At 40.0% G+C, this 25,945-nt stretch overlaps 1 protein-coding gene across 2 annotated transcripts in view; it reads right to left on the bottom strand.

Moving 5' to 3' along the window:
• Nucleotides 1–2,850: 2,850 nt before the first annotated feature.
• ITGB1BP1 (integrin subunit beta 1 binding protein 1) overlaps nucleotides 2,851–25,945 on the bottom strand; it is a 143,594-nt gene continuing 120,499 nt past the window's right edge. For both annotated transcript variants that reach the window (XR_011328623.1, XR_011328622.1), the window contains one exon: nucleotides 2,851–2,867. The gene's annotated coding sequence lies outside the window, so the exon portion shown is untranslated. The remainder of the gene's footprint in view (nucleotides 2,868–25,945) is intronic.

Raw genomic sequence — 25,945 nt, 5'->3', positions numbered from 1 at the left:
TTAGGTTTGCATTCTTAATTTCCATTCCATCAGTCTTTCTGCTGCACAGGGATATTAAAGCTAGCTCTAAATGAGCTCACTGCAGGCTCGTGTTGCTGAACAAACCCATGCTCCCAGCTTTCACCAGGCTTCACCAGTTCCCTTCAGCCATGTACCAGCTCTGAAGTGCATACCATTTCTCAGCCAGTTCAATCACTGGCAATGAGCAGATCTGAACAAGGAAGTGGAATTTGCCTGCAATTTGCCAGTCATAACCACAAAAGTGGCATACTAATGCTGCTTTCCAAGTTAGATGAACGAGCTGAGTCAGAGAGAGGTTGGGAAGCTTCTTACAAAACTTCATTGCACTTTGTGGACATAATCTTTCTCCTCTCTCTAAAGCTTATGAGCAACTACTTTATATAGTCTTCAAGGTGACTAATTAAAAATTTAGTTTAACATATAGCTGCTTAAATAATTTAAATTCTGTAGTGGAATTAAATCATCAAACTGAGTAATAAGGATGGGTATTTTCTCTACCCCACCTCTACTCAAATTCATCCAACTCAGTATTTTATGCCTGAAGTTTGGAGAGAAATGTTGTATATAGGTTCCTTGTTGATTAAGTGATAAGGTCAATGATAGCCAGTGCCTGATATATAATGCATTGAACCTGAAGATCATTCAGATGGCTTCCATTTGCAGGGAGAAGAGAGGGAAAGCAGTTCCCTTAGTTCTGGATGTCTAGGGAGAGCCGGCTCCATTCTTCCTATGCACCTCTATCATCTGTCATTTACAGATGTATATATTCTTTGTTCACAAGGCTGGAGAGAACCATTTTATCATTGTAGTATGACCTCCTGCATAAAATGCTACAGGGCTGCCTGACATTAGCTGTTGTCTAAACTAGAGCACAAATATCCTGTCTTGATGTTATCGAGTGCCCCCTCAGCAAGTTTGCAGATGACACCAAATTGGGCAGGAGTGTTGGTCTGCTGGAGGGTAGAAGGCTCTACAGAGAGATCTGGACAGGCTGGATCGATGGGCCGAGGATAACTGTATGAGGTCCAACAACACCAAGTGCCGGGTCCTGCACTTGGGTCACAACAACCCCATGCAATGCTACAAGCTTGGGAAAGAGTGGCTGGAAAGCTGCCTGGCAGAGAAAGACCTGGGGGTGCTGGTTGACAGCCAGCTGAATATGAGCCACCTGCGTGCCCAGATGGCCAAGAAGGCCAATGGCATCCTGGCCTGTATCAGAAATAGTGTGGCCAGCAGGAGCAGGGAGGTGATTGTTCCCCTGTATTCGGCACTGGTGAGGCTGCACCTCGAGTACTGTGTTCAGTTTCAGTTTTGGGCCCCTCACTACAGGAAAGACATTGAGTTGCTGGAGCGTGTTCAGAGAAGGGCAACCAAGTTGGTGAGGGGCCTGGAGCACAAGTCTTCTGAGGAGCAGCTGAGGGAGCTGGGGCTGTTTAGTCCAGAGAAAAGGAGGCTGAGGGGAGACCTTATCGCTCTCTACAACTACCTGAAAGGAGGTTGTAGTGAGGTGGGTGCTGGTCTCTTCTGTCAGGTGGCTGGAGATAGGGAGAGAGGAAATGGCCTCAAGTTGCGGTAGGGGAGGTTTAGGTTGGATATTAGGAAATATTCTTTACTGAAAGGGTTGTCAGGTATTGGAACAGGCTGGCCAGAGAAGTGGTTGAGTCACCATCCCTGCAGGTATTCAAAAAGTGCATAGACAAGGCACTTCAGAACATGGTTTAGTGGGCATGGTTGATGGTTGGACTCAATGATCTTGAAGGTCTTTTCCAGCCTAAATGATTCTATGATTCTATGATTCTATGTTAAAATTGACAGAAATGAGCAAGTAACTGCAACCTTTAAATGCTCTCAGTGTTAAAAAATTGTTCTTTGTTTATAGTCAGAACATTTCTAGCATCGGTGTCATTTGCGTGTAATGTAGAGGGGTTTTTCTCCCCTCTGCTTAGCATAGCCATTTATTAAGGCAGACCCAGTCCTGCCTAGAAGCTACCAGTCACAGTCATCCCTTGCGCAGCTCTACTGAAACAAATGGCGTTTGTCTCAGAGACTCTGCTAAATGTAATCTACCCTTTAAAATACCTCTACAATCACATATGGATTATCTACCTAATGCATTTTTTCTTAGTTTTTGAAATAAGAGTTATTCCCAATTATGTAGCTTCTTTTTCTCTACAGTGCTTCACAAGAGTGGACAATTGTTGACTAGGAAGTGGTGTACACCATAGAACAAGGTCACTGATTTTATACTTGAAAAACTACATGGTCTTGTCATTTACAGCAACTTGATTTTTTTCTTCAAATGATTACACTCATGAACTGAAGCAAGAAAAGTAGAATATAGACCAGTACAGAGACAAAAGCAGCAGCTTATTAGACAATATGGAAAGCTGCAGATCTGTTTTATGCTTTCTCAGAATATTCAGGAAATATTTTGTTATACTTGGTATTCGCACCCTCTTAATTCAAAGAGACTCTAATGTAATCAAATAAATATTGTAGCAGTGAAAATCCTTATATCAAGCACAAGAAGTTCTGTGGTAAAACGAGAAACACAAAAAGCCGTTCAGAACATTATATGTCATTTAACTAACTTGTTAGAGCTGATTTATTAATGAGAAGGTCTACCTATACAGGCTGTTATTTGTCCTAATTTTAGTAAGGATCTTAAATATATGTAAAGTCCACCCAAATGCTGAATATTCTCTTTCTGATCCTGAGGCCCCTCTCGCTACCAAACAACAGCTCCAGCTTGTTAAGAGAATCCCCTGTGCTACGACCACAGTGGGCAGAGAGTCTGATGTGACCACCATGGAAGACAGTAAACTTGTGTTTTTTCTAGGTTTGGACACCTCTCCCACAGGTAAACTGAATTATTAGTTTCCATGCTCAGGCTTTGTTTCCTTGAGCTTTTAAAAGCATTTGACCTGCATCATTCTTGTTCTAGTACTAACAATCTCATTAATGATGTACCTACAAAGATTTTTTTATGATGTGACCCTCTTTTGTTCTTTCTTTGCTCATTTCAAACTTAGCCACAATCCCAAAGCCATACAGCCATAAGCAAGCTCGGAACAATATTTAGCAAATGTGATTTGTGTGGATATCCATTTTTATTTCAAATTGTGCCTTGTTTTGCAATCATATGGGTGCACTACTTGTAATTCACCAATGTTCTGTTATTCACCACATTATGCAGTTTACTGCTGAACATTTTACTATTTCTTAGTTTATTTTTAATCAGTTTACTGTTAAACAGTTAAGCAAGGACATACATATGTGGACATTGAGAGAAGACTGACTCTGGGCTGTAAAAAGGAGCCAACATTTTCAACTACATGGTCAGTTTACTACTTCTGCCCTCTAGCAGAAAGGTAGCATCCAGACTCCCAAATAAGATACTAACATTTTATTGCTAATGCTAGGCTGGCTATGGATAATAGATTTAAACTGTTATAGTCCTAATGAGTTCACCACAGCAACTTAATTAAGCAATTGAACATGACAGGCAGTGCATTGTAGGGGGATTATTGCATACCTTTAATAAAACATAAAATAAAAAGCGAGGCATTTTAGCTACCAAGAAACCTCTGAAAACAAATCTCCTGTCCACCTTATTGAAACAAAAGAAACTAATGGAATTTTAAGAAAGCAGAAAAGAAAATAGGTCAGTCTTGCATTTAGCAGTCTGAGGATTTTTCCACCACTTGGAAAAATCTGTCCAAAATACTGTATTTATTTCTCATAATACATTGTATGGTGATTTTTACCCTGGAATCAAAAAACAATTCAAGCAATGGTTTAATGTTAGGATCCTTCTCCGTGTATTCTGACAAAGAGCATGAAACATTCGGGAACTGACCTCAAGGTGTCCTTCTGAGGAGTGAGCAGAGATGCAGACAATCTCCTTTCACAGAGGTTTGTTTCCTTTTCTGGAGACAACTGCAGAGGCAGTGGAAAGAAATAGTGTTAACAGCTAGGAGTTGGTGGGATGGAGCCTAGTTTACTTAAGCCAAGCCCTATATTATTGTCAGAACTTTGCCAGACCAAAGTGACAATATGAATTGCAGCAGCCAAATTTGTATTGACTAACAACTTGGGTCTAGATCCAGTTACATAATACAGAAACACCCAAATCACTTATCTCACTAAAATTATGAGGAGAGCTGAAATTCTGCCATGCTAATAAAAAGAATTTTATCTGCGTAAGCCAGGTACTTATCACAAGCACTCTACTGACAGGGTCTACCAGCATAGTTGTACTGTAATGCCTCCCACGGCCTTACCTTCAGTCTTTCTCACCTAAATGTAATATGTCAGAGAGGGAATTAAAAGATTAGGCCAGTCAGAGCCAAACCAGGAGGATATGAATCTACTCTCCTTTTCAGAATTTTTGAGACTAGTATGCTGCAGACTGCATGGAGAAATAATAAAAACTTTGATTAAATCTGTTTTAACCTGGAGCCATGAAACAAACAGTAACATGGAGGGTATTGTGTTTAAGCCTGCCATTTGCAAAAGGTTTGGCTTTCTTTTGATCCATGCTTTTCTATTTGAGCTCTACTATGAGGTCTCACTGGGCTATATTCAGTCTTCAGTATCTGAAGGGCACTGATTGTCCCCGTTGGATACCTGATCAGTGCCCTGTGTAAGCAGTAGCTACATATTCATTTAACACAGACTCTCTACTGTATTGATACTGTATTGTATTCTGAAGGCTATTCAAAAACCAAACCATGAACTTCAGCTTTCTCCCCACATAGTCCTTGAACTTACCACTCGTATCAAATATCCCCCTCCCATCTTATATCTGATGTCAGTGATAAACTGTCTTTACAGCAGCATGTGCTGTCCATTGAAGAGCAGCAGATCAAAAGATGAAGTTGTTCAACTTATCCTGGAGTTAGCAAGTAGTCAAAATGAAGAAGATGACTTTTCTATTTAGTTGACTGACACCTGAACAACCACTGATACACGAGTCCATGCTGGTGAAGGAGAAAGAGAGCTGTGAAGGTGCCTGATGCACTCCTCATCAGAGTCCTCATCTAAATGCCATGGAGGCATTTCTGCCACTCCAGCACCAGACCGAGGGCTGACACTCCCTTTGTTTCCCTTTCCCGTTATTTCTCTGCTGTGCTCTCTTCCTTGAGCTGAGGATAATCATATTAGAGACATACTGTGCTTTCTATGTTTAGATCTCTAATTAGTTACTCAATAGGGTAAGTATAATTATCCTCATTTTGAACCATCATAAGAAGATCAAACAATTTGCTTAGCATCTCACCCCAAATCATTTCTATATATGCTTTTGTATCCACGAAAATCCTATTAATGTATTCCTTTTAGTAATATCTTGTCACAGTTAGTTCCACATGCTAACTGTGCCCCACATCTCACTTTCAAGCATTTATTTCCAAGTAAACTCCATAAGACTTCTGCCCACCAGCCAACCCACTGCAGAGGGTAAGAGGCACAGCTGCACAGCAACAGCAGCAAAGCAGACTGCCCCACAGGGCCCCCTATCCTCTGCAAGGTAAGTAATGAAAACTTTGAAATTTTCCCCATTTACTCTGATAAACCGGGAAAAAATCCCAAACCAGTAGATGTATGTTGACATTTAATTTCTCTCAGCCACTTATTGGTAAGCACACCACTTCTCAGAGCAAATATAAAGTGATGAACATAGAAGTTAAGTAATTTAAAAAAGAGTCTGTGGCTGATGAATCTCAACCTACTTTTCTGTCCAGTTACCACTCCTTTTTATAATGAAGGACTGAAAAGTTGCACCCGTAAGCCACAGTCATTCAGAAAGTTCATTTTTCTTTTCTTTTTTTTTTTCAGCTCTATTTTATGTGATTTTTTAAAAGAAGAGACAGTTTAAAAGAACCTTAAAAAAAGGTTTTGGCCATTACCTCCACAGTGGCACATGTATTCTGTTCAGCACAGTCATTACATTGGAGCGTACAAAACCCCAGCTTTCATTTGCCGAGACTGACTTTTAAGAAGCTTTTTCACCAGTGCATACAATTTGGTCTGTGTGTCCTCTTTTGTAGCCATTATTAACTCACAGTGTGGGCTATAAACCCAAGCTTCCTCAGCTGGTGCCAACTGGCATCTGTCACCACTCTCTCCTTATCTGCTACCTCTGCCAGTTCCCAGTGTCAAATGAGGCCAGACCATGCTATCGTTAGGATTAAACCTAATGCACTGAGTTCTGTCTGCGCTGTTTATTTTTACCAACTTATTTAGATTTCCAGTCTGGGCATCTGAGCTCCAGAAATGCTGATGTTTTAATGAGCAGTAAATCCACACAGATGCAAAGCCTGACTATTTCCTCTCACATTTGGCTGTGTGTTCTTAGACAGCATGGAGGAGATGCAAAATCCTACAGCACAGGAAGCTCTACAGAAGTTACTTCCCTACCACTGCCATGTGTGTGACCAGGGGCTGGAAGGACCAGGGGACACAAGAAAGGACAATTGCCTGCCTGTGATGAGAGGCACTTGGATCAGACTGAGCTAATGCTCTGCAGCTATTGACCAGAGAATTGTACTCCTACTATTTCCTAAACTAGCTGTATCTTTATTAGATACTGGGAGATAAAATGGACGAGCAAATAAATGGATTTACAACTTCCTCCTCTAACATGTAATGATGATTAGATAAAAACATTGTATGATCCATTTATAACCCTGATCTGGAACTGATGGAGCAAAATCCAAACTAGGTCAGATGCCAAAGCACAAAGAGCAGTGACACAAACATGAGATATACAGTTTGGTTCCCACATATGGAAGAACATAAAGGAACTCACTGCAGAGAGGCAACGCATCTAGTAGCTATTTAATGCCAATGCAGAAGTATCCTTACCCACCCTTTCCTAAGGGTTCTGGTCCAGTCGATTTTTAGACACAACCAATCTCTTACTAGATATTTCAGACAGGAATACATTGCACTGTTGGAAAATGTTTTCCTTCACAGTCAAAACAGAGTTCTCCTCAGTTTCCTCCCTTCATGTCTTTTCTTATTACTGCACAAAATTTTTCAGCATCATGGGTGTTTACACCTTTTCTAATATTTATTTGCTTATTTGCTCTTTACCTTCCTTAAATTCCACACCATAACTTTTTGATTTATCAACTCACTACTCAGAAAGTAATAAAAACATCAGGCTTACAATTAAGAAAATAAGGCTAGTAAGGTCAAGAAATGGAAATTAAGCAAGCCTCCAAAGGAAAAAACTGTGGAACACTTCCAGAGAATGTTATAGATAGTAAAATTTTATACATGTCCAGGAAGCAATTAGATCCATGGAAGAAAAACACTTCCAGTGCTGTGAAACAGAAAGATGTGACCTCTCAGCAAGTCAGTTAGTTGCAGATCACTGAAGGATGGGTGGTGAACTGGGGAAGAGTCACCACATGCTTTCCTTGCTCGTCCACTGCTTCCCAAGCATCTTGTGTCAGCCACTTTCAAGGAAAGACTAATGAATCAGATGGACCTCTGCCCTGATTCAATACATCAGTTCCTATGGTTTTTTATTATCCATTTGGGATGGTGGATTGCTCATTTGATTGATTTATCTACTGTATCACACAGAAACTGTGCCAAGAAAACAAATTGCTATATTCATCATAATGTTGCTGGGACGGAGGTCAACAGTGCAAAGTAGCACTTCTAGAGTGATAAAGGTATAGATTGACAGCCTCGGAAAGGAGTTTCAGAAAGAGGTGCTCAAGGTGTGTGCTTGTGCAGGTAAGAGATAAAGAGGGGACAAATGCACAAGTGTCACTCGGATTTTGCTCTTCAAGCATCTCGCGTAAGCAAAACTCTCATGAAGGATGATAGATATATCTCTGTGTAGCTTCAGTGAGAAGCTGTGTGAACTAGGAAATCAAGTGGCACTGCATTTATAGGGGCCCAAGTGAGGCCTGGTGACAACGAGGTGCTGTCCGCAGGGCTGTGAGGTGGCGCTGGCAAGGAGCTGGAAGCATAATTGAGCTCCATCAGTGCCTGTGCTAGCAGGATGCCCTGCTCACCAAAGCCCAGGACAGTGCTCCTTACGAACAAAACATCAGCACCCTGCAGTGCAACAATGCTTTAAGCTGCAGAGGAGTCATGTTTTTCCTGTGTGAAGTTCATCAGGATGAGCTCCAGGTAATTGGCTGAGGTTTCACTAACTGAAACTTGCACTTTCAGGCCATTACAATGTCACAATCATATTTTCCTGTGCACAGATTCCCCTTTCCTCACTTTCTTCTTTTTCTGTCTCACTCAACGGTGATGCTTGGCTTGTATCATTCTTGGCACAAGGTAATTGAGAGTAAGTGCCCTGAGTTTAGTGACTGTACTTGGGTCAGAAGAAGGTGAAACAGTTGATGGGAGACACATGGACACAAACCAGAACGGGTTTCAGATCTCTGTTTTCTTATTACTTCACAGAAACTACATTTATTTAGTCCAAGGAAGTGAAATTCAATATTGGAATTCATATTTTTTATTTTCCTCAGAAATTAAAAAAATCAGACTACTGAAGTTTCAAAAAGAAATAACATTTTACAACACTTGATTGTTCCTGTAAGCTTAAAGGCAGCTATTTATTTAGAAATATTAAGCCCAAACACTTGATATATATCACTTGCTACTGGGAGAAATAGTCCAAACCAGTCAACTTTCAGCTTGATTCATTACCATCTGGCAGAATGGACCTCTGTCACAAGCAAGGCATTGCAATTTACAGTCCTTACCAGTCAGGTGTAGCCCCTGACTATATTTCTCCATGAACAGATCTAGAAATTGCAGCCCAAATAATTATTACATTCTTGGAGTTTATTAGTTTTTCTTTTAGATCATTTTTATGTATCTGTCTACCCGCATAACAAAAGTAGGATTCATAGATCAATTACTTACTGTTTTCTTGATCTTTTAATATATTCTGTGATTGCCTAACTTGGGCTAAGATGGTGACAAGCATCTGTGTTTTTCCATTCAGTTCAGGCTATTTTTTGTATTTGGGGAAGGGACAAAAATATTGCCTCTGTTTCTATCAGTGTCAGTGCTCTGATGCACTTCACTCCTGGTCTTCTGTACTTCACTTCCCTTTCCAAGCTGTAAAATACTTGGACCAGGTACTACACTCTAAACTGATTCATACATGCTGGCGACAGTTTTCAAGAGCTTGTGAATAGAAGAACTTTGTTCATCTATTTGTTTTCACCTTATTAAACCAAAGCCAGATTGTATTAACTTACGTATTCAATTGTATTCTAATCATCTTAGTACATGTGTCTGCAGTAGTCAGCAACTTACAAACATGTTTATATGAATAGCTTTATGCTTGAGATATTTACAGTGGGTTTGGAGGTTATTCAAGTATCAACATCCTCGTGTACTTGTATATGCAGGATCAGGGTCACAGCCTTCCAGGAAGTAATTTCTAGACAGGAACATGATATGCTATGTTTCACACTGTGACAGATCTTGTAGTAATACTCAAATATTCAAGAAAGATTCTCACAAGAGTGTGACTCAAACTGGCCTCGACTGTCAGCATGAGTAAGGGATCAAATGCTCAGAAAAGAAAGAAGTATCAAAGCAAGAAGCCAAAGCAGTGTAACTATTCTCTGGTACAGAAAGCTGCTGACGAGCAAAATGCAGCTGCAACCTGGCTGACATAAACATGGTGGTTGCCAATTAAAAGGAAAAGTAAAGATAATTAAGAATGTTAGATGGAAGACTAGTTAAGACTTTACATAACCTGACTTTGCCTTAAACCAGATGATCAGAGATAAGCTAATAAACCAGAATAACTCATGAAGAACATATCTGATGGGTTCAACCTTTGCAGACATAAGAAAAGCCTCATTTGAAGTTTGGTGTTTCTACTACAAGAGTGTAGCTGTGATTTGTGGGGTAATATCCACATCAAATATTTTTCATGCTAAAAACTATTGAAAAATAAGTATTTTCACATAGCAGGACTTTCTTAAAACATTTTAAAGTTTTTAATCAATACTTTTAATTTTCCATTTTCAATCCCAACTCTAGAATTATTTACCAAACTCTGCATTCCACTTTTCTTTTTGTTAATGTAGCAGGTTTTCTACATTATTTTGACTTGATAATTGAAAATTCTGTTTCTCTCTGCAGTGTCACATGCTGCCTTATTTGTTGTTGTATTAGATAAATGAAAAATATTTTTAATTGAATCAGTGCAGCCATACAAAGTCACAAGCTCCTTATGACTGAGCAATATGTTATCGATGTACTTGCATAGTTACATATATTAAATGTATATTTTTCTACAGAAAACTCAAATAGAAGTTGATCTGAAATTGGACAAAAGTTGGTCTGTGTGTATGCTGTAACCTCGGGGATGTGCTTTGTCTTCCTGTTTAAGTGTGTAATGGCTGGCCATCACATGAACTGTGTGCCTGATGCGTTTTGTGGATGTGTGCTTGATGATGTTGTTGTGTACCTACTGTGTCGTCTCAGTGACCACAGCAGATTTATTTCACATGCACTTTATAGCCATGTACCTATGCTCTGTGGATATGCCTAGGATTTCATGTGATATTAATTCTGTCTCTTTCCCACTGAATTTAACTTTTTATCTGTTGTTCACTAGGTCTCTCTTCAGCCTCCTCCCACCAGGTGACACAAGTGCAGCTCCCTTAACCCTTCCTTGCAGGCCACATGCTGTAGGCCCCTAACAATCCTGGCATGCTCCCCTCCATCTTCTCAGCATCCATCCTAACTGGACCACCCCCCCCCCCCCGCCCAAAGCAGTATTTCAGATGGAGTCTAACCAACACTGAGCAGAGAGAGACAACACAGAGCAACTGGAAGTGTGAAACCATGCATATAAACTTACTAAAGACCTGGATGTTTCCATTTAGGTGTAAAGTGTCTTTAGACAGCTCTAAAAAAAAATGCAGCAGGTTAAGATCACCCTTGCCCTGGGCAGGAGCACAGCATCAGGGCATAGCTCCTTGGTGTATGCATAGCAGGGCTTAGTGCTTTCTCCTTCATGTTCATTTTCTTCAGTGTTTTTAGCTGATAAACTTTCATGAGTGCTTATTTAATGACCAGGTATGAACACTGCACCAGCTGAGGACTGCTGCCACAGAGCAGTCAGGGCAGGCAATACTTCTTGGTTCACTCACCAGCTGATCTTGGTGGCAAGGGTTGGAAAGGGACCCTCAGTCAGGTCCAGTAGCTATTCCAGCCCCAAAGGACAAATACAGTGACACACACACCTTACCGGTGACCATACTGAACAACTACCAGATAGATTAAATTAACTCTTTGTCTACTACAGCAACTGTTAAGTGCGATTTGATCAGCTCTTATCCATCTCTAAGGGAGTCTGAGGCTCTTTGGTTCTGGTACTGCTCTTTGATATAGAACAGTTGTCGGTCATGTTTATTGTCACCCTTGAGAATGTTTGGTCAGGACCATCTTTTCTGATGTTTTCTGCTTGCCATAATTTCTGAGGTGTTATGCAGAACTATGGTTCTGCCCAGTCAGGGGCTTCATCACACCTGCCATGGAAAGCCAACCCTCCTCAGCATCCCCTCCTACTTGTGGTCTTCATACTGCTGCAATTCATGCCATTGCTAAGCCAGCTTAGTGCAAGTAACATTCTGGAAAAGACACAGTTGCTTACCAGTGCTCACCCCAGGGGAATGTCATCTCAAAAACAGTGTTATAACATATTTTAATTTAAACAGGTATAACCACATTCTGGTGAATTTAACTCCCTGAATCCAAAACACATCCATTTCTGGCTTTGCCAGGGATTTGCTTCTGGTTTGTACCATCTCTTAGCGACCACAGCTGTTCTCTGTACACTGCTTTGAGCTATGTCAAGAATTGCTAACACTCAGTAAGGCCTACATTGCTCGCCTGATAATTCAATATTGCTTTCTCATGTAAAGAACAATGACTGGACCTAATGAAGGGTTTGCCAGATGACTGGGCTTATGAGGTCTGTGAACTCTGGTTACAGCTTTTCCCATGACTGGAGGGATTACGGTCTTTTTTCCAGTTCAGATTCTCTCTCACCACCGATTACAGGTGAACTCATGCTGCAGCTGCTCATTCAGCCATGGTATTTACAGCTTTCCTCTCCACGCCCTGGCCATCTAGTTTCATGAAACTTTCAGGAATTCGGGGTGGAATTAAGGAGCTGCATTTAGGCACTCGGGTTTAGATGGGCAGGATCTCCCTCTGGAGGCCTTCATCAATAACTGCTTCTCTCCCTTGGCTTCACAGAGACCTGTGGGAGAAGAGTTTTGGTAGAGCCAAAATGCTGCTGCAGATCAGATCTCTCAACCCGGACTGGATGTCCTTGCTTTCTGATTTGCCTTACAAACCCAAACCTTCTGCCAAATGTGGCTGCAATTCGCCAGCAGCTTCAAAAGCTCATGGACAGACACCTCTTCCCCCTCCACCCCAAACAGAACAGCAGGGAGAAGAGATGAGGCTGTTTCTGTGCACTGGACATCAGGCCAGGTGTTGCCAAGCAAGCAGTGCCCAGCGGCAGTGGGGATTCCTTCCTTGATTTTGCTCAGAAGGACACAACCCCAGCTTATCTGACAAGTAACACCAATGTTAGCATGGGAATAAAGTAGTCTGACAGAAAATGAGTCTCACAAAGATGACAAGGAACCAGAGGAATCTCTAAACCAACCCATAATAAAGCTTCTAACGCAAATGTTTGAAAAACATAAAAGAAAGCCAGAATTAACTACTTAGGTCTTTAGACATGTTCAAGGATTAGTGCCACATGTATTACAGAATTATATACTTACTTCATTATCATAGTCCCCCATCTGACCTGTTGAATCACTTTTTTTTTTTTTTCCCCCAGATATCCTTGGCATCCAATGAAGTATTTCTAGGCATAGGAAGAAAGATACATAGGCTACCAGGTTTTCCCAACAAAATATTATGGATGTTATAAAAGGTTTACAGTTGTGAGTTTAAAAATAATAAACATGCCTTTTTTCTGTTAAATGGCATAATCTGTGCTGAGAACTTAGAATCAACCTTTATTGTAGAGAACATGTTGGATTAAATGAGTTTCACTTAGTACTTCACACTCTTCTTGTACTCCTTTTTTTTTTAACTTTCATGAATCTTTTGAAGTCATGTTGATCAGGTATCCCACTAACAAGCTGGCCTCTGTTATACTTTTAAAGGATGTCATCAGACTTAAAGCCAGTGAGTTGCAAAAGTTGTTTGAAAAGTTATACTGTAATATCAATACCTGTGTATAAATAAAAGGCTTCTGTTGAATTTCAGTCAGTTTAGCTGTTACAAAATTCTTGACTAAAGAATTCAGACCACAATCTCTTTTGAAATTCCAATGGTTAGCAATTGAACATCTCATAATCAAAAAGCATCTTTAGTACATTTAAGATGAATTTTTAAAAAAATAACAGCTAATAGATTTTTCTCAGATTTTAAAAGTATATCTAAGCTAAAAAAATGTGATAAATGTCAACCCATGATCTGAAGGGGAGATTGCAGTGCATGTCCATGCATAACCATAAATGTAAGAAGAACTATGGCTTGAATAGTAAGAATAATTCTCAGATATAAGTTACTGGAAGTTAAAATGTTTGTCTGCTGTGTTAGTGACTTTGGAACCAAGTAAAAGGTAAGGCAAGCAAAAATATTTCTGCTCCTATACCAACTAAATGCAGAATTTACTACTATCGCTAAGAGGCGCTGCTGCATAAGGTCCATGGGCTACTCTTGCTCACCACACTGTGAGATGTAGCCACGAGTAAAATACCTGCAATACACAATTTTTTTTTTTTTTTTGCTGGATGGTGTATATATTATCAACATATATATGTCTGAATTAATATTGTTCTTTCAACAAAAAAAATCTTTCATCTTAAAAAATACATTTTACTGAGTGGCTGCTGTATCTTTCTTCAGAAATGTCCTTTATTTTCATTCAGTTATGGAAGGTTTTGTGCTTGACTTGCAATCTCAGAAATCGTTCTGAAAGTTATGATGATATGGACAGCAAATTATTTGTGTCTGAGGCTAAGTCCTCAAGATGGTAATTTATATTAAAAGGAATTTTAGACCTATAGACTCAACTCCATTTTCTTGAGAGGTTCTGAGGACAGGCTCACAGTTTTTACACTATGACACACAGAGCATGTTAAGCAGTATTTTACTCCGTCATTTGTAAAGATGAAGTTTCAGGAGGGCACTTAGCTAAGCCAGAAAAACACATAAATATTGTTAAAATTGTTTATACAGTTAAGGTGACTGTACCAGCTGGTACAACTTGTTCTAATTTGGCAAGGAGTTTTCTCAGCAGAGTTCACAGCAAGCTGGATGTGGACTGGGATGGAGCAGGGTAGGAATCCTGGGAAGGATATGCAGGTGAGGAGGGTAAATGCACCTGTAAAACTCATTATCAGTACAAGACTAACATGACCAGAGCTCCAGGGTGCAGCTGACCATGCATCATCTAGAAACTACAGGTTGGGCTTAGTACGTTTGATTTGGTTTTGCTCTTTCCATGCTTGCTGTGGACAGTCTGGAAATCCCAGAGATAAAAATATTAGATTATAAGATGATAAGTGGTCCTTATGGCTCTTCCAAGATGGATTTTAAGATGAGGAAGGGAAAAAGAAACAGTACTTCACTCCCTGAAGAACTGCAGAGAAGATTTTATGGCTGCAAGTACTGATTAAGCAAGAAACTATCTATCGCTTCAAAAAAGTGTGACATGTAAAAATATGACAATCTGAATTAAATTGATTTAAAGTTTGTCACAATTGCTCTATATACCATTCTCCTGTTAAAAGTTAACTTAACAGCTGTGTCTTTTGAAACTGTTTTTGTTCCATTATTCAAAAAAAAGGCACAAACCATAAGAAAGAAAAGGGAGATAAAATGCATTTGTAAAGGCTCTTGTAGCTACAGGCTCTTCGCATCATTTGCTTCAGGAAGAAATAAAGCAGACTAACATAGGAGAAAGCAGTAGTTACAACCACTACAATGTTTACTGCTTCCCACTCCTTGCAGATTATTTAACAATTAGATTAAAGGAGGGATGTTCTTTTGTGATTGGTGATGTTGGAACTACAAAGCAAAACACTTTCTAAAGAAGTGACTTTAAGGGTATGGTTTTAAACACAGCAAAGCTGTTCCAATGGTAAGCTGCTGCTAAAATGCAGTCCCCCTCACCCTTGGCCTTAGCCCTTGGGCTGATGCTTGCCTGATCCTATCACAGGCCAGAGAAAAAAATCTAAACTAACAGAAAACACGCTACCAATTAAAAAAACCAGAAGTCAATACATTTTTTGCTAGTGCAGCTCCTTTAGCTCATGCACTAGGTGGTCAGACAAGCGCCAGTGCAAGGGAGGGCATGGGAACAGGCAGCTGTAGCATGGAGATGGGATCAAGCAGGGGTGTCTGTTTTGGCAGCAGTTGTTGCCTCAGCTTACATGGATCATCAAATTGAAATCTAAACCTTTCTGCCTTCTATTTCCCATTTGTGACTGATTTTTGTATAGCCTTTCTCTTGTGGGTGAAGAGTCTTTTAAGTTTTGTCTCTATGATTAAGGTCCTCTTCAGACGTTAACTATTATAACATCTAGCTATACTTAGCTGTCTTCAATTGGAAGATTAGTGCTGTTTCCAATGCAATTTTTGCTAGTTAACTTGAAGAAAAAATCAGTTCCAATCAAAGGACTTTGAGAATTTTCATATATATATCTTCTTCCTGCTTCTTTTGCTACATCATCATCTCACAAATGATCAAGGGACTGTTTGGACTTCCAAGTTACTCCCTCCATCTGCTCTTCAGGCTTGTAAAGCAGATTTCAAAGACGTGCCCCCAAGACACTTGTCCTACCTCCCAGTGCCACTGCTGGAGACGGTGCTGCACAGAGAGGGGCCTGCTCCAGCAGGCCATGCCCAGGTCCTCATGAAAGGCTCACTGTCCTCTGGCAAACATTCTGCTTTCCAAAAGGAGAAGAGTTATGAAAGATGCAAAAGGCATCATGACCAGAGGTCAAGAAGGCACAAGGTATGATTTTAACATGGTAATGATACAGCAGTGTGTGATAACAAGGGGTTGAAAAGCACTTCAGCATATTGCATGCTCTATAGGTGTTCAGGACATGAAAGTAAAATTCAGGGTGGTTTATATCCTCTTAGCATCACGTCCCATGCTTGTGAAAGCTCCAAATATCCCTGTGAGAACAAGGGTTTATTTTCCTTTTAAAATCCTGCTGGTCTTTTGGCCTCAGGTGGCTGAAAGTTCATTATGTTATTTAACGTTGTACAAAAAAAGTCTTTTGTCAGTTTAAGAGTGATTGTTCCATTGTGACAGTTTGTAAGTAGAAGACAGTGGCAGAATAAAGACACAAAATTCAGTAGATATAGAGAACAGCTGAACAGGAAAATGGCTCAACCTCCTCAAGTAGAGGGATTTATAACTGTCAACATATAGAGTAGGAACATAATAAAAATATTCAGTGGAACGTTACCTTTTTAAAATTTCAACAGCATTTTGGTTACAAAAATACTGGAGGTGTTTGTTGGAGATTCTGCCTAATATCCAGTATATCCTTGTATAACTGTTTGCCACTGTAGCAAATTATCAAGACATCATCAAAACAGACCAAATGTAAGACTCTTCTGTATCTCTGTCTTCAGCAGTTGTAATAAAACTGCACATCCCTTCAGAAGGGTAAGAGTATACCAGCAGGGATGGCTTCAGAATTTGTTTCCATTTATCAGCATTCAGCATTAAGAATTTGGTGGAAAACATTCTGAATAATAATTAATTGATGATATAATGATTGTATTTGTGCGAGTACTTTGCTTTCCCATGAGCTCTGTCTTTAACTGCATCCCAGCATAGAATTAGCAGTGTCTGTCTTTTGCTTTATTGTTCAAGTTCAGTCATTCTTTCCACTTCTAGAGCCATCACAGAATTCATAATTGAACAACTCCATGTAACGGAAAAGTGCCTTCTGCCATTATTAAACACTCTGTGCTACAAACATAATAATAAATCAATCAGCATGCCGAAATTTGTTCAAATTACTATAATTCTTGTATCTCAAACTCTGATAATGGTCCTTTAAATTCAAAGCCCATAAACAATGCTTAAATAAGAAATAATTCAAAGGAATGGTAAAGGGATGAAAAAGATAAATTATCTGGAAACATAGTGACCTTATTGTATTCCATCCAAAATGTCTAGCAACAGCAAGGCAGTGACTGCATGTTAACCACTGAGCAAACCGCATAGCATTTCTCTTTCACCTTCCCCTGGTATAAAATTTGGAATAATAATTTTGCTGCATGTTCCAGCTTCTACTTAACTTCCACTGGTGTTTTTAACTGTGTAAGGATCTAAAACACATAAGCTCTTCTGCTAGTGCCCAGCTTTAAAAAAAAAAATCAAGTGATGAGCAGCAGAAATACTGTAGAAACTCTAGGTTGATCTTCATTATGTTTAAAATTTAACCTTTAACTAAAATGATATCCAAGATTCCTCCTCTACCACCTCTAGAACTGGGCCTTAAGAATACAAACAATGGTTCTAAGACTTGTGATAAAAATCAGCAGAATTAGCACAACACGGAAATATAGCATATTAGGAATATTATGCAGTGAAGATGGAAAACTACAGTGCAAGAGGTAAAAGTAATTCCACACACAGTATGGCAGTCACTTCAAGATTTAACATTTTTTGGGTCACAGGCATTCTTGTCTGTGCTGATCCATCCACATACCATGTTATGTCTGATTCTTTTTTCCCAATTAAATAAAATGCAATCTTATTATCTGATTGTTTTTCTGGCAAGGACACTGTGTTTTCCTCTCGTGCTTCTTAAAAAGAGATGCAGATTCTTAAACAGCTGGGCATCCAACAGAAATGATCTCATTCTTTAAATCTGTAGCGTCAAAACAAGACAGAAATAACCTTTGAGCGCAATGAATATTTTTGACAAGATTAAGGTCCCACGCAGGAAATGGGACACAGAATTGTTTTTAAAATCTTTAATATGCGTCTCTCAGAAGAAAGCTGAATTGACTTTTGGAAAGGAAGGATGAAGTGGACTTAGAATTTTCTCGTGGTTGTACCATAATTAAAGTTATTATTGCCAGACTAATTTATACTCACTAAAAGCCTCTGCTTTCCCTTTTGAGTGCATGAGGAATTTGACTGCAGGATGGAGTAAGTTTCTCCAGTAGCCTGGGTAATCCCCACTCTTCCTACCCATTCTTTACATTAGTGTGGTTTTCAGCTGCACTTCAGATCTGAAAGCAGAATTCTTAACAGTTACTGAAATAAATTCCAAAATATTGTGACTAATGCTACAGACAGAGCTATAAATCATCATGCCAATAAAGGGTAAGGTCTAAAAAAAAATTATCTTTGTATTCCTAAGAAACTAGAATTTTAATATAAACCCTGAAGTATCAGGGTTTTTCAGGGCTCTTTGTGGCTCCATGAGTGCTGGAGTCCTCAGGAAGCAATGGAAGCAGAGATCAGGTATGTGCGCAACTTCCTGAAAGGTCCTCAGCTCCTGCTACCTACACACCACCGCTTAATACCAAAGCATTAGGTGATTTTTGGAAGTGAGATGAATAACCCAGTTTGCTTCCCTGAGGAGTTCTGGGGGGTTTTTGGTGGTGTTGGGTTTTGGGGTTTTTTTGCTGGCTCAGGAGTTTGAGTAAATTTTCTGGGTAAGCTGGAACAGACTAAACCTCCAAGAAGGAGAGGAACAGCTGTGAATGGAAGAAACATTCCTGCTCAGAAAGGGCTGTCTTTCTCACATTTACTTGAAAAGTAGTTATACTTCTATACATATGCCTGTGTAGTCTAGAATATAATTTATTGTAATAACAGGATACTATGATCTCTGGGAAGAGCTGCAAGGGGCTTTAGAGCAGTAGTGTGGAAAGAGCTACATCCTTCCTGCAGCAGCCAGCCTAGCGTAAAGTCGAACCTACAGTCAGTGGTCTTGGTTAATCTCCATCTAAGTCCGCCCGGAATCCCTGCAGCAAGCAGTATTTGACAAACTCCTGTGATCGATCTGCCACAAAGGCTACTTATTACCTGACTTTCTGCCTCAAGCTGCCTTTTCTCCCAGCATCTTAGCAGTTACCCAGGCTATCAAGTGGCAACTAAGCGCCTTTGCTTTTTTTTGGGGGGAAGAGGGAATTTAGGAGGTAGGAATTTCAAGGCTGATAGCTGTGTGAAGAGGACCACTGTCATGTGAGTGGCAGGGAACGATATCCAGCAAATTGTGTTTTCAATATCCCATGATCTCAAGTGTCAGAATACAGTGCTCCAGATGGACAACAAACCAGCCATCCTGCCTAAGCGCTTCAGGGCCAGGCTGTCTTGTGTGCTGCTGTCACAGGCTCAAGATGACTTGGAACTAAGCTCTATAAATATATAGCTCTTGTGCCCTCCTCACTCATTTCACAGTTTCCTCAAAGAGCTGACAAAATTGCTTGAAAATAAAGCAGCTTTGCCCGTATGTAGATGCTGATAATGTCATAAATAATTAGAGCTGGTCAGAAACAAAAACAGATACTTTTTTAGTATTTTGCCCTAAATCAGGACAAAAAAGTAGCATTTTTTTCTAAAATGAGAAATTCTAAAATATTTTAATTGTAAGTATAAATATAAAAGTTATAAAAAGGCATGGTAACACAGAAGTGAAACATTTCCTTCCTTAACACATTAACCTTTTAAGGAGGTAGAACAAAACAATATTCACTTGAATATATGTTTTTAAACTTTTCCACTGAATTTTTTTTTTTTTAACCTAACGTTACTCCATTTTAGAGAGAGGGTATTGAAACAGAGCAATCTGCTTCAAACACCATAACCACACAGCCACCACACTGGGCTTTTATCAGGCATCTTGTATTGCTGTGGTCTACACCTGCACAAACAGATATGTCCCACCCTGAGCTATCATGACAGGAAATCACACCCTTTTTGTCGATTAAGAATGGGTCATACAGATATGAAATGGGCAGAGCTGTGACCAAGCTGAAAGGGCTTTGCCGGGTGAGGTTAAACAGCCTCACACTCTCACTCAAAATGCTCTATGAATGGAGATACACCAAACCTTTTGTCACGAGAAAAGCTGTGCATATGATTTGCATATTCCAATTTTTTGTGGTTTCTATGAACCAATGCCTTGGCTCTTGGATGGAAAATGTATGGGTTTTCATGTAACCTCTTCTGTCAGGAATTCTCTGAAGAATGAAATGTAAATGTGGGAAAACCTCAAGTGCTGTAGGATGCTGCCTCAGTTCCAGTAGATTATTCCAAATTTTTTATGTATTTTTCGGAATTGTTCTTTCTCAGCATGAGACCCTGAGCCACTACTTTGTACTATAGCCCACCTGTCCTCATTAAATGGTGACTGGCTTCATGAGCAGCTTCTCACTGACCCAAAGCTCCCACAGGGACATCTTTGGTGGACTACAAATCCCACTTGGACGCAAAACTACCATAAACTCTACAATCAGAAGCAGCTTGCTGCAACACAGAAAAGTGTTTTTGCAAGCCAGCACTTGAACATATTCTTAGATTTTAGAGACAGAAAGGCCTTATGTGTGCTCTTCTGACTACCTATCCATCACAAACTTTTAAAGAGAAAAGCAAAGTTAACATAGTTTCTGAGAGTCCCTTCTGCTCAACAGTTCAGAAGTCAAGCCCCTCCTGCAGGACCTTCAGTCTGGTCCCTGCTCCAACCCCCCTTTTTAAATTTCAAGCTGCATTCAAATACATCTGAGCTGATCCCCCTACCGCGGTCCTGGGCTCAGAAGAAGAAGAAAGAAGGAAGGAGAAGTTTCTTGCCCAAGCAATTATGAAAAGTGATGTTTTGGCTGTTGTTCTCTACTGTGTTTCCAAAGTAAATCTTCTCATCCCATGATTGTCTGTTCCTCTGCACCCTGGCAGGTCTACCTGACTGACACCATCTGTTATTCCTGTGCTTGGGGAAAGAAATTAGTTTCTTCAGTCTCTGTAGGGAACCATATAAAAACAAATGCTGAAAACCTAGTTGCTGCCTCTAATATACTGCAAAGGCTGAAACCAGTGATATTTATATCTTGAATTGCATTAAATTTAGGCTGTGGGCAAATGCCCAAATCTTTCTGCAAGTTGTTGCAAACATTTGCTGACAATCAATATGTGACATGAGTATCCAGGATGTCTATGAGGAAGAGGTGTTAAAACAACATTTCTGCAGACAACTGTTCATAATATATCCTTGGAAACTTGTAGCTGAAGTACGTTTTCTACCTTGACATAATCTGTAGATTTATTATATTAAGGCCTAAACTTTATGGAAAAAAAGTCTTTTTGAAAAAAAGAATGCCTTCAATGTTTAAACAAATAGAATAAGAATTGGTTGCGGGGGGTGGGGGGAAACTACGACTGTGAAAATTCCCCCCTTATAGGAATCCTTCTCTACACTTTGTCTTTTCATCTGGGATGCATCATTGCTTTATTGTGATGCTTTGGGTCAATTAGATTTTTATCTGAACTGACAAAGAAGGGTAAACTCTTTAGGAAAAAAAGAGTATTAGTTAATGATACCAGAATTAACTAGCAGGATTTCATGAGGAAACTTGCTGAGAAGCTTCAAAGGGTATTTAATAAAATGGGTACTGTAGTTCCTGGGAGCTAAAAAAAATTAATGAGTGCTTAAAGCTTGAAATGTTAGATCTTATTCATAAGAAGTCTGGAGGGTGGTAACCTACAATAGCAGTTACTAATATTCCTACTTCCTTTGCTTTAAGGAGAAAAATCTCCATAGTTGTGAAATCGGCAGCTTAGAAAATTCTTAAATTACATGCTATGTAGCTTTATTGGCTGCTTTATTCAAGCAAGAGTTGGCTGACACTGTCATAGTAGTGTCAGAAGCTGTTTGCTTCATAAAACATCTCTCTGATTAGACTGTGGGCAGATATCTTGGTATTAAAGCTATTAGACTGTGGTGGATTTCACTGAGTTTAGGAATACATTTTTCTTAAGCATTATATTTCTTCTTTCAGACAGTAACATTAGAATTAAACACATACTCATCTTTCTTTAATCAAAGCATATTGTGAAGGACCTCCCACACAGCTCTTTTTGTTACTGTGATCTTTTTCCTGCTTGCAGGAGACATTAACCCAACGCTTCTCCAGTAGACATACCCTTGAAAGAGACCTTGAGCCTTTTTCTGAAAGAACTGTTCCTATTTGGTGCTGTCAGATTAAGTTTCTCTATGTCAAGATAGCAGTCTTCTGTGAGTGACTGGGGGTTTCCTGCCTTTCCTGCTATATTTTTCCTACTATTTCCAAGTAGCGGGACAGGATCAACATCTTTCTGGAAGTTCTCTGGCAGCTTCCGAAAGTGCTAAGTCACAATTAGACGTGCAATACCACACACTACAGATTTTCTGCCAGCCATAGGGGAAGATATGGACTTAATGTCTTTCTGCCTGAAGATGTTTTCATCACTGCCCTGAATCAGGTACTAATTTATATCCCAGAAAGTGAGTATCAAATAGTAAATATCAGAGCGGTATCATATTTACCTTGAATTTATAGCAATATGCACTACCTAGCAAGGTGCAGGCCAAGGGGAATTCATGTCCCCTGTACTGTATAGACATAGTAACATTGTGCTAAGTGATGTCCAGATGTAACATCTAAACATAATGCAATTTTGAAGGTCATTATCATGGTCTGCTACAATGGTGGTAGATGCCACATAGTCTTAAAAAAAAACCACAACGAGCTACCAACAGACACTACGTTATCATTAGTAAGCAGTTTGGCTAAGAGATTTGAGTGAAGACTAAAAATGGTAAGTACTGTCTAGTCATAATTAACTCCAGTACTGTGGACAGTAAAGGTCAAAACTGACATATCTGGCAGACTCAGAGACTGACTGCGTGTTGCCATGACCTAATTCTATCCAACTTACTACAGAGACTTCTTTATCACAACCAGCAAAATTATTCACTTGGAAGAGAAAAAAACCTGGTAATTTCTACAATTTCTCTCTTGTATAAGAAGAGAGAAAATAACATCTCCGAGCTGACTGCCATCACCACAGTGAACTTGTATCACCATACAAATGCTATCCAGTGGCAGAAAATATTTCTTCACTCACCTTAAAGTGATTGTGGTAAGCTAACTATTTTATACTCTGTTAGACGATTGCTTATGTGTAAAGGAGATTTCATGTCTTCAAGGTTGGCAGCATACATATGCACACTTCAAACAGTACCTTCTCCCTAAGCAAACCCAAAGATGCCTCTAGACAAAACCTACTGCAGCCAGACTGCAAGCATTGGCCTCCAGGCAAAAATGGAGGTGGCAACTGGTTTATGTATGGAATTGAATTGTATTGGTCTTAAGACTTCAGTTAAGCTTTCCTCTGCAAATTGCTGAGGGAAAGATTGAGTGGCCTTTTTCCTTTCTTTAGCTATTATTAATTGACATTATTTCTCTAGTTCCACTGCCATGCACCTTTTTCCTTGTCTTTCAGTTTACCACTGAAAGGAATGGCTAAACAGAGAACACCGATGAGGCAGGGATTACCTGCCATCTCCTTCACATTAGTGACAATTACGTGCAGCAAGTAGGGAACTGTAAAACAGTGAGAGAAAAGAACAAACCTAGTATTTTAACGAACAACACTGAAGATGCTATATCATAGCATGTAGACATAAAGGCTTACTTTGGGAGCAGCTTGGTTTGCAGCCCCAACTGCTTATCAATGTGTGCAAGGAGCTATTGTTTTAAACAATGTGTGAGCTTTACTGCCATGGGGACACCACATACATGTTCCACTTCCACCAAGAAAAGCACAAATGGCCTTGCTGGTTACAAAACTACGGAGAACAGTCACCACTAATGAGGCTTTTCTTTTTTTGCTTTTCTGTGAAAAAAGTCAGAAGATCTTTTTCATTCACAGGCATGAAAGAAAGGGTAGGGGAAGATGCTGACTTCCAGACTCTGCAAATGCTAACAGAAAATGTACTCCAGTGACAGGCAATTTATTTATTGTCATTCTGTTGTGAAATCACCATATTAATTTCTCACCATTGTGGGGGGATTAGATACTATGTGTTCAAGTGGCCTTAAGTGTAGAAATAAGCTGCCTTCAGAGGTCAATTAAACTGTGCCTGAAAGTGCCCATCATCTTGGTATATGAGAACACATTAATACAGTGAAGGTGGGACGCAGTTGGGAAGGATGAATTTTAGAAGATGTTTAGTTGAAACAAATGGAAGGTAGGTACAAAACCTAACTGGATAACAATATGCTAAGTGGACCACTGTTAAAATTGAGGGATCAATCAAGCACCATTTTTCTATCAAGCTTGGGGCTATAGGAATCTGGCCCAGGTCCAGTTTCATTCAAAGTTTCATTTGCAACCTGGATGATAGACTGGAGAACATTTCTATTAAATTTGCAGACAACACGAAACTGCAGGAGACTGAAAGGGTATTGGCTGACAGGATTAGAATTCAAATGATTTTGACATATAAAACATATTCACATTCTCAAAAATATTCAGAAGAAGATAGGAGAGGGAATTCAGAGGAAGTGATGCAAAGCTGTACGCTTAGGCCATGTTTCCACAATCCTAAGTGTGAGATCTGGGCCATGTTTCCACAATCATAAGTGTGAGATCTAGGCCATGTTTCCAGAGTTGTAAGTGGGAGATCTGTGCACTGCTCAATCACCTACCATTACCACCTAGTGCAGTAGGAGATAAAATGTTTAACGTCGCCATTTGTAACCTATTACTGCATGAGCAACACACCACTTTCACCTCTACCTCGAGCAGCAGGCTGGATATCTACCTGGAAGTGGTCAGAGAGCTGCGTGAAGAGGCATGGACCCATTCAAAGTAAATCACACACATCAAGGTGACTACAGGCAGAAAGGGCCAGTGCAATTGCACGGCAGTCAATGGTACTAAATCTGGGCTGCTGTAGTCCTGCCACCTGCAGGACTTCCCAACTACATTTCCATCCATTTCTTTTTGCTAGCACTGCTTCTAATGCAACCACACACTGAGACAGTTCAGGGGGCTGACAGCTCCACCAAGAAAGTGATTATTTCTCAGCCAGAGCGGCTTCCAGAGCCAGCTCACCACATAATTATATGAGCTTGTGCAATGCAAGGGATAGGAACCGGCATCTGGGTTTGAGATGGACAGCAGGACCAGAGCAGCCCAGATGTGATCAGTTTCAGGTACCATAGCACTGTGCAAAGAGAGAGGACTCAACTAAGACTTCTCTGTGAAGAATTCACTCTAGCCATGAAGATAGAGTGACTCCCCCTCCAAAACCACCTTGTCCCATGAGAAGAGATGTCTCATAGCTATGACAAGAGCTCCAAATATGGGGGAATTGGCTGTAGAAAATATGCTTGATCACCTGAGGGCCACAGGAATAGCCCTTAAAAGGAAGAGAGTCAGATCTCAGACTAACCTTAACAGGATTCTGCTTCTCTGCTGTCTCCTGCATGGTATTTGCTGGAGCAAAGAGGAGCAGATGGCAAAAGGCAGAGAGCGAGAAGCCCAAATGGAGGCACGGTCACCACCTGTGCCTGCCACAGCTTGTTCACTCACCCAGGATAAATGGGAGGGGCAAATTGTGCAAAATGCCCTGACTGGCTATTTTATGCAAAATCCCTGACTGCTGCTTGCTGTGCTGTGAAATTACGCATATGCTGGAGTGAAAGCAATAAACAATTGATTTCTGAAAATCTTGCTCCCGGTCTTTTTTTAATGGTGCTTGCCCTGCTCTGCATCCTAGACCACCAGCCTACGCCAGACCAGGCTGTTATTTCATTGATTATTCCCAATGCTGTCTTAATAGCCCCCAAAATT

Source organism: Haliaeetus albicilla, chromosome 18 (genome assembly GCF_947461875.1).
Source record: "Haliaeetus albicilla chromosome 18, bHalAlb1.1, whole genome shotgun sequence".
Classification (NCBI taxonomy): Eukaryota; Metazoa; Chordata; class Aves; order Accipitriformes; family Accipitridae; genus Haliaeetus; species Haliaeetus albicilla.
This window is presented reverse-complemented; position numbering and strand designations above follow the sequence as displayed.